The following is a 13,968-nucleotide window of genomic DNA, read 5'->3' on the forward strand; positions in this document are numbered from 1 at the left end:
TTTTCTTCTTAATAAGTCTGGCTAGAGGCTTATCTATTTTGTTTATTTTCTCGAAGAACCAGCTCTTGGTTTCATTGATTTTTGCTATTGTTTTATTCTTCTCAATTTTATTTATTTCTTCTCTGATCTTTATTATGTCCCTCCTTCTGCTGACCTTAGGTCTCATCTGTTCTTCTTTTTCCAATTTCGATAATTGTGACATTAGACCATTCATTTGGGATTGCTCTTCCTTTTTTAAATATGCTTGGATTGCTATATACTTTCCTCTTAAGACTGCTTTTGCTGTGTCCCATAGAAGTTGGGGCTTAGTGTTGTTGTTGTCATTTGTTTCCATATATTGCTGGATCTCCATTTTGATTTGGTCATTGATCCATTGATTATTTAGGAGCGTGTTGTTAAGCCTCCATGTGTTTGTGAGCCTCTTTGCTTTCTTTGTACAGTTTATTTCTAGTTTTATGCCTTTGTGGTCTGAAAAGTTGGTTGGTAGGATTTCAATCTTTTGGAATTTTCTGAGGCTCTTTTTGTGGCCTAGTATGTGGTCTATTTTGGAGAATGTTCCATATGCACTTGAGAAGAATGTATATCCCGCTGCTTTTGGATGTAGAGTTCTATAGATGTCTATTAGGTCCATCTGCTCTACTGTGTTGTTCAGTGCTTCCGTGTCCTTACTTATTTTCTGCCCAGTGGATCTATCCTTTGGGGTGAGTGGTGTGTTGAAGTCTCCTAGGATGAATGCATTGCAGTCTATATCCCCCTTTAGTTCTGTTAGTATTTGTTTCACATATGCTGGTGCTCCTGTGTTGGGTGAATATATATTTAGAATGGTTATATCCTCTTGTTTGACTGAGCCCTTTATCATTATGTAGTGTCCTTCTTTATCTCTTGTTACTTTCTTTGTTTTGAAGTCTATTTTGTCTGATATTAGTACTGCAACCCCTGCTTTCTTCTCACTGTTGTTTGCTTGAAATATGTTTTTCCATCCCTTGACTTTTAGTCTGTACATGTCTTTGGGTTTGAGGTGAGTTTCTTGTAAGCAGCATATAGATGGGTCTTGCTTTTTTATCCATTCTGTTACTCTGTGTCTTTTGATTGGTGCATTCAACCCATTAACATTTAGGGTGACTATTGAAAGATATGTACTTATTGCCATTGCAGGCTTTAAATTCGTGGTTACCAAAGGTTCAAGGTTAGCCTCTTTAGTATCTTACTGCCTAACTTAGCTCGCTTATTGAGCTGTTATATACACTATCTGGAGATTCTTTTCTTCTCTCCCTTCTTGTTCCTCCTCCTCGATTCTTCATATGTTGGGTGTTTTGTGCTGTGCTCCTTCTAGGAGTGCTCCCATCTAGAGCAGTCCCTGTAAGATGTTCTGTAGAGGTGGTTTGTGGAAAGCAAATTCCCTCAGCTTTTGTTTGTCTGGGAATTGTTTAATCCCAGCGTCATATTTGAATGATAGTCGTGCTGGATACAGTATCCTTGGTTCAAGGCCCTTCTGTTTCATTGTATTAAATATATCATGCCATTCTCTTCTGGCCTGTAGGGTTTCTGTTGAGAAATCTGACGTTAGCCTGATGGGTTTCCCTTTATAGGTGACCTTTTTCTCTCTAACTGCCTTTAACACTCTTTCCTTGTCTTTGATCTTTGCCATTTTAATTATTATGTGTCTTGGTGTTGCCCTTCTTGGATCCTTTCTGTTGGGGGTTCTGTGTATTTCCGTGGTCTGTTCGATTACTTCCTCCCCCAGTGTGGGGAAGTTTTCAGCAATTATTTCTTCTAAGATACTTTCCATCTCTTTGCCTCTCTCTTCTTCTTCTGGGACCCCTATAATACGGATATTGTTCCTTTTGGATTGGTCACACAGTTCTCTTAATATTGTTTCATTCCTGGAGATCCTTTTGTCTCTCTCTCTGTCAGCTTCTATGCGTTCCTGTTCTCTGATTTCAATTCCATCAATGGCCTCTTGCATTCTATCCATTCTGCTTATAAACCCTTCCAGAGTTTGTTTCATTTCTGCGATCTCCTTTCTGGCATCTGTGATCTCCTTCCGGACTTCATCCCATTTCTCTTGCGTATTTCTCTGCATCTCTGTCAACATGTTTATGATTCTTATTTTGAATTCTTTTTCAGGGAGACTGGTTAGGTCTGTCTCCTTCTCTGGTGTTGTCTCTGTGATCTTTGTCTGCCTGTAGCTTTGCCTTTTCATGGTGATAGGAATAGTCTGCAGAACTGGGACGAGTGACGGCTGGAAGGACTTCCTTTCTTGTTGGTTTGTGGCCCTCCTCTCCTGGGAGAACAGCGACCTCTAGTGGCTTGTGCTGCGCAGCTGCGCGCAGACAGGGTTTCTGCTTCCTGCCCGGCTGCTATGGAGTTAATCTCCGCTGTTGCTGTGGGCGTGGCCTGGCTCGGGCAGCTACTCCAAAATGGTGGAGTCGCGTTGGAGCAGGAGCTGCTGGGAGGCTATTTATCTCCGTAAGGGGCCTCCCTGCTCCCTGCAGCCCAGGGGTTAGGGTGCCCAGAGATCCCGGATTCCCTACCTCTGGATTAAGTGACCCGCCCTGCCCCTTTAAGACTTCCAAAAAGCACCCGCCAGAACAAAACAACGCCCACCAAAAAAAAAAAAAAAAAAAAAATTTTTTTAATTTAAAAAAAATAAAAAAGTTTTTAATTAAAAAAAAAAAAAAAAGGGTGGTCGTTCGTTTGTCTTTATTCTCCGGTGCCAGCCTCAGGCCTCTGCTCACCGGTCTTTCTGCCCTGTTTCCCTAGTATTGGGGTCCCTATCCCTTTAAGACTTCCAAAAAGCGCTCGCCAAAACAAAACAGCAAAAAAGCAAAAAAAAAATGGTCGCGCGCTTTTCTTATGTCCTCTGTCGCCCAGCCTCCAGTGCCTGCTCACTGTTCTTGCTGCCCTGTTTTCCTAGTATCGAGGGCCCTGCACTCTGGCCCGGATGGCTGGGGCTGGGTGTTCGGCAGTCCTGGGCTCCGTCTCCCTCCCGCTCTGCCTGCTCTTCTCCCGCCGGGAGCTGGGGGGAGGGGCGCTCGGCTCCCGCGGGGCCGGGGCTTGTATCTTACCCCCTTCGCGAGGCGCTGGGTTCTCTCAGGTGCGGATGTGGTCTGGATATTGTCCTGTGTCCTCTGGTCTTTATTCTAGGAAGGGTTGTCTTTTTTATATTTTCATAGATATATGTTGTTTTGGGAGGAGATTTCCGCTGCTCTACTCACGCCACCATCTTCCGCCCCTCACTTTTCTGCATCTTTTATCAACTTTTAAAGGCCTTTGTGATTAGTTTGGCTGTGGGTAAAATTGTAATATTTCCAGAATATCTTGCCTCGGTTTAGTACATCTGCATATCAACAGGCACTCAAGGGTGGAGGGAAGTATGGCTTTACTGCATTTGCATATCTTCAGGGGTGGAGAGAAGTTCATCTCAGTGGGTAATTAATTACCTAGGCAACTGACGATATACCTGACAGTTTAAAGGGAGGGGCTTGCTTGCTTGCTTCTTCAGGAGCAGAGAGAGGTGTCCCTGAACTGCAGTTTGTGAGCAATAAACGGATTTTAAACTTTACATCTCCCTTTGACTGATTTCGGTTTTTAGCGGTATTTTGCCCTGGGATTTTCTCTCCCCAGATTTACGTCGGCCTACATGGATAATCCAGGATACCTCATCTGAAGATCCTTAATCACATCAGCACAGCCCGTTATGCCAGATCAAGTAACATATTCTCAAGTTCCAGAGATTGGGGTGTGGACATCTTTGGAGAGCCATTATTCTGCCTTCTACATAGATATACCTCATTTTGTTTAAGCGTTCTTCAGTTTATGAACATTTAAGTGATTTCCAGTTTGGGGCTACCATGAGTAACGTTGCTATAAACATTCCTGTATAAATTTTTGTGTGGGTTTACATTTTCAATTCTTTTGGGAATATACCAGGAGTAGAACTGCTATGCCACATATATGGTAGCTCTATGTTTAATTTCTCTTTTAAGTATACAATTCAGTGGGCTTTAGTACATCTACAAAGCTGTGTAACCAAATTATCATCACTATATAATTCCAGAATACTTTCATCACCCCCCAAAAAAACCCTATACCTATTAGCAGTCACTTCTCATTCTCCCCTTCCTGCAACCTCTGGCAACCACTAATTTGCTTTATGATTCTACAGACTCACCTTTTTCTGGATGTTTCACATAAACAGAGTCATATAGTATGTGGCCTTCATGTCTGGCTTCTCTTATTCAGCATAACACTTTTAAGGTTCACCCATGTTGTATCATGTATTAGTACTTCATTCCTTCTTATGGCTGAAAAAAAATCCCATTGTGTGGATATATTATATTTTATTTTATCCATTCATCAGTTTATGGACACTTGGGTTGTTTCTGACTTACAGCTATTATGAATAATGCTACTATAAACATTCACGTACAAATTTTGTATGGACATATATTTTCATTCTTTTGGGTATATACTAAGGAGTGAAATTGATGGCTCTATGTTCAACTCTTTGAGAAACTGCGAAGTTGTTTTTCAAAGCAGCTGAACCATTTTATATTCCCACCAGCATGAACAGGGTTCGATTTTTCCACGTCCTCACCAACTTATTGTCCATTATTTTTACTACAGCCATCTTAGTGAGTGTGAAGTGGTATCTCCTGTGGTTTTGATTTGCATTTCTCTAATGCCTAATGATGTTGAGTTGAGCTTCTTCTCATGTGTTTACTGATCATCTGTATATTTTTTCTGGAGAAATGTCTATTTAAATTCTTGGCTTAATTAGGTTGTCTTTCTGTTGTTGAGTTCTAATAGCTCCTTAAATATTCTGGGTACAAGTATTTAATATATTTTATTAGATATATGATTTGCAAATATTTTCTCCCATTCCATGCATTGTCACTTCACTTTCTTGATGGTATCATTTGAAGCAAAAAGGTTATAATTTTTATTCCAATTTATCTTTTTTCTTCTGTTTGTTGTGCTGTGTCTTATCTAAGAAAGCTTTACTTAATCCAAGGTCATGTAGATTTAGCCTTATGTTCTCTTCTGAGTCTTACAGTTTTAACTCTTATATTTAGGTCTACGGTTTCTTTTGAGTTAGTTTTTGTATATGGTGTGAGGTAGAGGTTCAACTTCATTCTTGTGCATGTGGAATATATATAGTCCCAGCACCATTTGTTTAAAAGACTACTATTTTCACATTGAATTGTCTTGTCAATCTTAGGTTTTCAACTTTCTCATTCATTAAAAACTGACTGACAAAGATTTTAAAAAGATAATGCCTATTTGACCCAGGAATTCCACTCCTAGGAATTTACCCTAAGAATGCAGCAATCAAGTTTGAGAAAGACAGATGCACCCCTATGTTTATTGCAGCACTATTTACAATAGCCAAGAATTGGAAACAACCTAAATGTCCATCGGTAGATGAATGGATAAAGAAGATGTGGTACATATACACAATAGTATACTACTCAGCCATAAGAAGAGGGCAAATCCTACCATTTGCAGCAACATGGATGGAGCTGGAGGGTATTATGCTCAGTGAAATAAGTCAAGCGGAGAAAGAGAAATACCAAATGATTTCACTCATCTGTGGAGTATAAGAACAAAGGAAAAACTGAAGGAACAAAACAGCAGCAGAATCACAGAACCCAAGAATGGACTAACAGCAGTTCCTGTGTGGTGACCTCCAATGAGTTCTACACAATGGTATAAAGGGCATATCAAAGTGTGGGCAAAGGGTCTGTTTGTGTTTATACAGAGGATCAAAGCCTAATTTGGCTACCCAGAAAATGAACTAAGATACGATATGAAGAAGAACTTCCAACATCAGCACTCTCTGGAAAAGTCATACCAGAAGATGATTATCAAAAAACCTCAACAAAGATCCAGGCGATGCTGCCGTTGTAGCTGCATTCATCCCACTGGTTCCTGGACTTGCCATTGGAAGGAAGAAGGAGATAACTAAGCTGGCCTGTGCATACAGTAAAACAACAAATTTGACTGGATCTACACTGTTGGAACTCAACCAAGAATTAGGAGAAGTGCAAGTTGTAGCGCTCCAAAATCTTACAACTACAGACTATCTACTGTTAAAAGAACATATGGGATGTGAACAGTTCCTAGGAATGGGCTGTTTTAATTTGTCTGATTTCTCTCAGACTGTTCAAGTACAGTTGGACAATATCCATCATATCATAGACAAATTTTCACAAATGCCTAGGGTGCCTAACTGGTTTTCTTGGTTTCACTGGAGATGGCTGGTAATTATAGATATGCTTTGGTTATGTAACTGTATTCCTATTATGTTAATGTGTGTGTGCAATTTAATTAGTAGTTTAAAACCTATACATGCTTAAGTTACTCTACAAGAAGATATGCCAAAGAAATAATCAATCTTCCCATGTTTTCTTCCGTCTGCTACCTCTATAGCTTTTCTTCTTCCTTCCTAATTACAACCCTTAAATAGAATTTGTGCCTCATATCGAATTTACCGAGTATCATAATTTCTCCAAGTGGTAAAGATACCTCAAGACAAATGCTGGGCATAGAAGCCACAGGGCATAAATATGCAAAGAAGTAAAAAGCTAACCTTTTCAAACAATATGGCTTCTCTCTCACTTACCAACTTTACATTTCCCTGTATGGCCCTGGAAGATGACTGGTTAGCCTGAGACAGGTAAGATTCCTCAAGGGAGGAACAACCTAAGACAGGCACAGTCACAGGGGGGCCATCAGGTGAGAGATTGGGGATCAACAGAGGTGAGGCTTAGAACCTCACCCCCCGTTTTGAGAGAAATCTGCATCCGTGGATGTTTTATTGCCCTTGTCTAGCTTGGATTAACACATAGTCTACAGGCACACACCTGATCATCTACATTTGCTCTCTTACAACACTAAGCTAAGTTTTCTACCTTTATCTTACATCTACTTACCACTTCAGCATTTTATTAAATATAATAATAGTAATAATAATAAAGGGAGAAATGTGGTATCCACATATAAATCAAGTATAAAAATCAAACGAATATTCATATTTGACCTGATTGTTTATAGTTCATAATGCATGATCAAAACTGAAAGTTTCTGTGATGACTGCCCTTGTACTGTTCACCATGTAAGAATGTATTCAATATGTAAGAATTTGTTCACCATGTAAGAACTTGTTCGTTATGCTTCAGAAGATTGGAGACTGATGAGAATTAGGCTTGGGGCGGATTAATGATTGTGCATTGAGCATTGACTCCCCTATACAGAATTTTATTGTTGTTAACAATCATTTGATCAATATATGTGAGAGATGCCCTCTCAAAAGAAAAAATAATAAATAAATAAATAAATAAAGATAATGCCTAGTTTAGGCAAGGGAGAGGGGAAGTCTTATACACTGCTAATGGGTAAAGAAGCATAGCCTCTCAAGGCAATTTGATATGCATATCCAAATTTGAAACATATATACTCTGATTCAAGAATTGTACTTCCAGGTACTTATTTCAAGTACCTAATTGTACAAAGATGTTATGTACAATGGTGAACAACTGGAAGTAACCTAAATATCAGTAGAACAGATGAATAAATTATACTAGATCCATACAATGAGATACGATGCAAATGTTAAAAACGATGAAGTAGAGTTGTATTTATTGACTTGGAGCAAGCCCTGTGACATACTGCTAATTGAAAAATAAAAGCATGTTACAAAGCACCATTTATAGTAAGATTCCATTTATATATTACATATTTTATACATTCACATTCATAGAGATAGCCCAGAAAATACTCACAAAAATGTTAACAGTGGTTGCTGCTAGGTAATGGGGTTTGGTTGGCTTTTATTTTCCTCTTTGTTCTTTTTTGCATTTCATGAATTTGCTAAATGCATATGTATTATCTTTATATTCAGGAAAAGAAAAGCTATTTTCATTTTGTGTAAGAATGTCCTTAAGGAATATATATTGTAGAAGACTATTCAATGGTGTGGAAATATGTTCATAATATATTTGTTAACTGAAAAAAAGCAGGTAACAGTCTCATCACACTTGAAAAAAAATGAAAAAATATACACAGCAGTTCCTAGGCACTTGAATTTTTTCACTACTTACTATTTCTGAAATAAGGATGTCTCTATAATCAATATGAATACTTAATAGGTGGGTTCCCCCTCCCTAACTCCTTGAAAAGCTGTTATTAATGAGATAATGCTTCTGGCAATCTGAGACTTAAGAAAGTGTCATATGTGTGTAGAGAAGACTGGAGGAATAGACTCCAAAATGTGAGCAGTGCTTAGCCCTGAATTGGGATTTTTATTTTCTTCTTGTTAAGTATAGTTTCCAAATTTTTTGGTACATGCATAGATAAACATAAAAAGAAACCAGGGACCTGGCTACCCTGCTTCTCAGGGAAGAAGCAGAGGTGAGGGTATCTGGGACTTTGGGCCTTTACCAAAATAAGAGACTAGCATATTAGGGAGCACATGAACAACCTCAGTAGTGTCAGAGTCTAGAATAAGTGAGGTCTACCTTTCATGCCCACTGAGGGGCCCCTGGCAGGCAGGAGCTGGCAAAGTAAGCTTGAGAACAGATGGGAGAATTCAGTGAACAGAAGCAGGACTCTTGGATCAGTTTTAGTTCTGTGTGGACAAGGAAATCCCTGTAAGATAGGAGAGTGTCCAGTTGGTGGGCACATTGTCTGATTATGAAGAGAGATGCCTAACACTGTGGGCCACTAAGGTATTTTCCAGTCTAGACCAGAAGCACATTCCCAGTTCCCATGAGACCAAAGACTGTGTGAAACAGAAAATGAGTTCACCCCGTTTAAAAGTCAACCAAGTCTGGGCAGAGGAGCTGAACAGACACTTCTCCAAAGAAGAAATTCAGATGGCCAACAGGCACATGAAAAGATGCTCCACATTGCTAATCATCAGAGAAATGCAAATTAAAACCACAATGAGATATCATCTCACACCAGTTAGGATAGCCAACATCCAAAAGACAGACAACAAATGTTGGCGAGGATGTGGAGAAAGGGGAACCCTCCTACACTGCTGGTGGGAATGTAAACTAGTTCAACCATTGTGGAAAGCAGTATGGAGGTTCCTCAAAAAACTCAAAACAGGAATACCATTTGACCCAGAAATTCCACTCCTAGGAATTTACCCTAAGAAAGCAGGAGCCCACTTTGAAAAAGACATATGCACTGCTGTGTTTATCACAGCACTATTTACAATAGCCAAGAAATGGAAGCAACCTAAGTGTCCATCAGTAGATGAATGGATAAAGATGTGGTACATATACACAATGAAATATTATTCAGCCATAAGAAAACAAATCCTACCATTTGCAACAACATGGATGGAGCTAGAGGGTATTATGCTCAGTGAAATAAGCCAGATGGAGAAAGACAAGTATCAAATGATTTCACTCATCTGTGTAGTATAAGAAGAAAGAAAAAACTGAAGGAACAAAACAGCAGCAGACTCACAGAACCCAAAAATGGACTAACAGTTACCAAAGGGAAAGGGACTGGGGAGGATGAGTGGGAAGGGAGGGATAGGGGGAAAACGGGGCATTACAATTAGCACACATAATGTGGGGGGAGGGGACACAGGAAAGGCAGTATATATAGAGAAGACAAGTAGTGATTATATAGCATCTTACTATGCTGATGGACAGTGACTGTAATGGGGTATGTGGTGGGGAGTTGATAATATGGGGAGTCTAGTAACCATAATGTTGTTCAAGTAATTGTACATTAACAATATAAAAAAAAAAAGTCAACCAAGTCAACTTACCCTGGTTTGGGGTGAGCCCTTCCCTCCATCAAAGGCACAGGTTAACTACAGTAGATGAAGGGTGTGGAACAGATGTGGAGGACTGATGGCCACAGCAGAACTTCAACAGCTCCTGCAGAGGCCAGCAAGCCCTGGGCCTTTGCTTAGGGCAAGGGAGCAATTCAGGCTTGCAGGTGCCTGTGGCCGGGGCACAGAGGAGAGTGCCAGGCAATTTGCCAGGTAGGGACTTCACCCACATGATCATGACTAATCCTCTCAGCCTCACAACAGGCCTGAAATGAGCAGCCTGGGGCTCAGACAGCTTATGCAATTTGTCCAAAAGCACAGAGCCAGTGATGGAATGGGATTCCCACCTCATTAGGGTCCTTTTCTAAAGAGGTAAAAACATTGAGCAAAGAAATATTCATATTTATCATGAGTATTAACTCACTATCATAATGGTTGATGGAGAAAAGTTTCAAAAAAAATCTCCAATCTGATCCCTATATATATATATATATTTAAATATGTGTAATATAGAGGGGGAGCTGTTAAGGATATACATCTTCATGGTAGATGTGTCTCAATGGTAGGAATTTAATTTTTAAATTTTATTTTGTGTGTGTGTGTGTGTGTGTGTTTTACTTTTTCCCCCACAATGAGCACATAAACCTTCTTGAAGCAGAGAAACCAAGTTTTTTCGGTAGTAGTTGTGGAGCCTAGTGGATCAAAGTGATGAGAATGAGTTACAGTGAAACCTTAATGACAGAGAAATCCAGGTTCTTACTAGTTATGTTAGTTCCACTTGGCTTCGATAAAACTGTTTCCTAAACAATAAAAGGAGATTATAGTTTTGTCCCAGTGAGCTGTTGCCAGGATTAACTGAGATGCAGTGTGCATGAAAGTACCAAGCACAGTATTTGGCATAGGATAGTGCTTCATAAATATTAAACCTGACTCTTGGTAGCCATAGCTCTTCCTTGCTGCCCCAGGAAGGCCTAGCACCTACAGCTGTCTCACAAAGAAGAAAGGAATCTGGTTCCCTTGGCAGGGGCCTCTTACTAAACCAGCAGCTGCCTACATACCTGGCACTCTCCCCTCCTCTGTTTTTACCATCTGGAGACTAATAGGATCTCATTGCTTAACCCATTTTCACCTATTTATGTGTGTCTCTCTTCCTTTCTCTCAACAATCTCAGCTGCCTAGATAGTATTTTTGAGTACTATAATACTCATATAATAATGTGACATTATTTTCAACATAAAACACATTTACAGAGCACCTATATTCTAAAAATTGCCCCAGGCTCCTGCTCTACATTCGTATCATCCAGAAATGTTTGTATGAGCTCACAGTCTAGTTGAGTATTTAGATCCTTCAACAACTCCTATGTGTTGCCAACTCCTAAGTGCGTAACGGGTACACACACCATGTGTGGAAACTCAAAGGGCTGATTTACCAGTGTATGCACATGTGCATGGGAGAGGAGGAGAAGAATGGGAAGCAGTTAATATTTAAAGAGTAAGGATTTCCTCACCCTATATTATATATCAGCTTCATAGACTATCTTTACTAAAGAGAAAATGTGCCGTTTGCCAAACTGGTTTCAAGGCCTGTTGAACCAATGCCTGACTGGGGTTGTCTCTCATCTTAATTTTTATTGAAGTATGTTCACAGCCACACAGTGGGTCATCTGATAATGTTGCTGAGGCAGTGGGGTGGAAAGTAGGTCCAAGGAGTTACAGACTAGCTCCGAGTGTTCTCAGATGTTTTTGAGCTTAATGAAATATACACGTATTTTGATTAACCAGCAGTTTTAAGACTAAAAGGGGTGCCCAAACTGAGCATTATTTGATATTTTTATTACTTATTAGGCAAACATTAACATTAATGGGAGTAAAAAGAGATTCACCCACAGTTCAGATTCCCTAACAAACTCAACTGTTTTCACTTTCTCTTACTCCCTTCCAGCCCTTGTTCAAATCCATAAATCCATGAATATGATAATAGTTGCTAGTTAGATACAATTCTATATTCTACTTCTTTATCATATGCATCTTTTCAGATGCATACCAGAGTGATGCTAAGCACAGCAATATTCAAAACCAGGGCACTGTGACAAGAGCCCCTTCAGGCCTGCAGACAGTCCAGTGGAAGACGTTGGCAGGGCAGTGAGACACACCCTGTTCTGCCTGTGTTATTTATGCCTCTGGCAGTGAAGCCCCTGACAAAGAAGCATGTCACTGGAACACATGCTCTTTGTTCACAGAGGTGCATGCCAACACCGGCTGTGTCAGAGGGACAGTATCGGGTCTGTAGTCTCTCCTCCTTTGGCTCTTTTGCTTTCTTTTTATTTGCTGCACATTGTGGCTATGTTTATTAGTTACTTGTAGCTTAATATTATAAAACACAAATTTGTCTTGTGAGCTATGTATCACGGGGAGAGTCCTTCATACCCTTAAGTTGGTCATAAAAAAGAGGACAGGATCCCAAGATTTGCCCTGTTTCTCCCTAACAATCAATACCAGCTTCCCGGTGAGCCACTAGGTTACCATTCTCTCTAGTGCACAGCTATCACATTCCAGTGTCCTTCAGCATCTCCCCTTTACCTTCTAGACGGCGCCTCCATGCTGTTTGGTATGACAGACCCTCTACAACTGTTCCCAACCTACTGTTCCAATGGAGGCTCCCATGCTATGACTTCATTCCAGTCAGACTAATGGTGTAGTGGAAAAGATAGCAGGCTTTGGAGTCAGACCCATCTGGATTTAAACCTTGGCTCCACCTCTTGTTGGCCATGCAGCTTATGGCTCCTGAACTTTGGTTCCTCATCTGCAAAATGAATAAAATACAATCTATTTCACAGGGTTGTCTGAGGATTAAATGAGAAAGAACTTAACAAGCCCTAAAAGTAGATGCCCACTCATTGCTTGTAAGCTCAGGCAACTGATTTGCTAGTTTTCATACAAGACTTCGTCTATGGGCCTGTGCTTCTAAAAACTTTATAGCTACAGGCCTCCTGTGTGACAACCTGAAGAGCATTTCCCTCACCATTTTCCCTCAGAGTCATCTGCTGAAACTAACATTTTGAATACAAGACTCAGGAAACAACTTACTAGAACGTTTTTGTATTTCTTCCATAATCCTTCTAGAACTTTCTTTTGCTTTTAAGTTTTAATTCATTCAATATTTCAAAAATTGATATAGGTGGTTTTGTTTGCACAGAATGAACTTAGGCAAAATGGGAGTGGGGGGTCTTTCTTAACTCTAAAAACCTTAGAGTGTAAGTTATTCTTTATTCATACTCATTCATGTTTTCAATCTTTGGAGCCTCTTGTCTGTATTAGAAATTAAGATGGTATCTGATTCGCCACAGGACACACTTACTTATTTTAAGCCGAATGTACCTTACCTTCCGCCCCAGGGGTCTGCAAAGCAAACTTAGTGCTCTAACCCTGACTGTCAGGGTGCTTTCTGAGCCAGGCCATTACAAAGACTACCTGCCAAGCTTCATCGGAAATGGAGACCATTAGAATTCACACACCTCACAGGGGTGCCCTAAGGAACAAATGAGATGAAAGTCTGCGGGAAAACCCAGTGAAACTCCGAGGCTCCATTAGAAATGCTAATTGCTGCCTTCCTAGTCTATATTTAAATGTTAGAAAACCCAGGGAGACTCTCCTGAACTCAGGGACGCTGGCTCCTCGGTGGCTTGGGCAGGCGGCCGGGGATGCCCTCATCCTCGCCGGCCACGAAGGCCGACTCCGCCCGGTGCCACGCGCAACCACGCGGGCCTGCCGAGATTCCGCCCCTGACGGGGTCCTCGAGGCCCTTCCACCGCCATCGGGCTAAGGAGACAGCGGGGTTCCGGCTGGCGGCGGCCCCACACTGTTTGAAGGAGCTAAGGTGAACCCGAAAGCCCCGTCCCGCGTTCTCTTCATGTCTCCCGCCTTCGCGGGCGTCCGGCTGCTTGGTCGCCTCCCGCCGACTGACTTGGCTTTCCGGACCCTAGAAGCGGGACTGTAACACCTCCCCCAAGCCCTCCCGGCCAAAGTCCCAGCGTGGGCCGGAGACCCGCGGCGAGGTGGGCTTCGGGGGTCTCAGCTCCGCCCCGACAGGGAAGCCCCGAGAAGGTCTTACATCAGCCGCCCCACGTGCAGTCGGAGGGAGGGAGGAAGTCGCTCCCGTCCCCCGGG

The 13,968-nt window shown here is 41.2% G+C and overlaps 1 protein-coding gene across 4 annotated transcripts in view; it reads right to left on the reverse strand.

Moving 5' to 3' along the window:
- The window catches only part of HEMGN (hemogen), a 51,300-nt gene extending 37,369 nt beyond the window's left edge, over positions 1-13,931 (reverse strand). Inside the window, exon 1 of one of the 4 annotated variants that reach the window (XM_057498876.1) lies at positions 12,382-13,931. The gene's annotated coding sequence lies outside the window, so the exon portion shown is untranslated. Of the gene's footprint in view, positions 1-4,174; positions 4,293-12,381 lie in introns of those variants that run through there. The other 3 variants (XM_057498875.1, XM_036888307.2, XM_036888309.2) reach the window with 3 other exon arrangements.
- Between the last annotated feature and the right edge of the window lie 37 nt (positions 13,932-13,968).

This window comes from Manis pentadactyla, chromosome 3 (genome assembly GCF_030020395.1).
Source record: "Manis pentadactyla isolate mManPen7 chromosome 3, mManPen7.hap1, whole genome shotgun sequence".
In the NCBI taxonomy this organism is placed as follows: Eukaryota; Metazoa; Chordata; class Mammalia; order Pholidota; family Manidae; genus Manis; species Manis pentadactyla.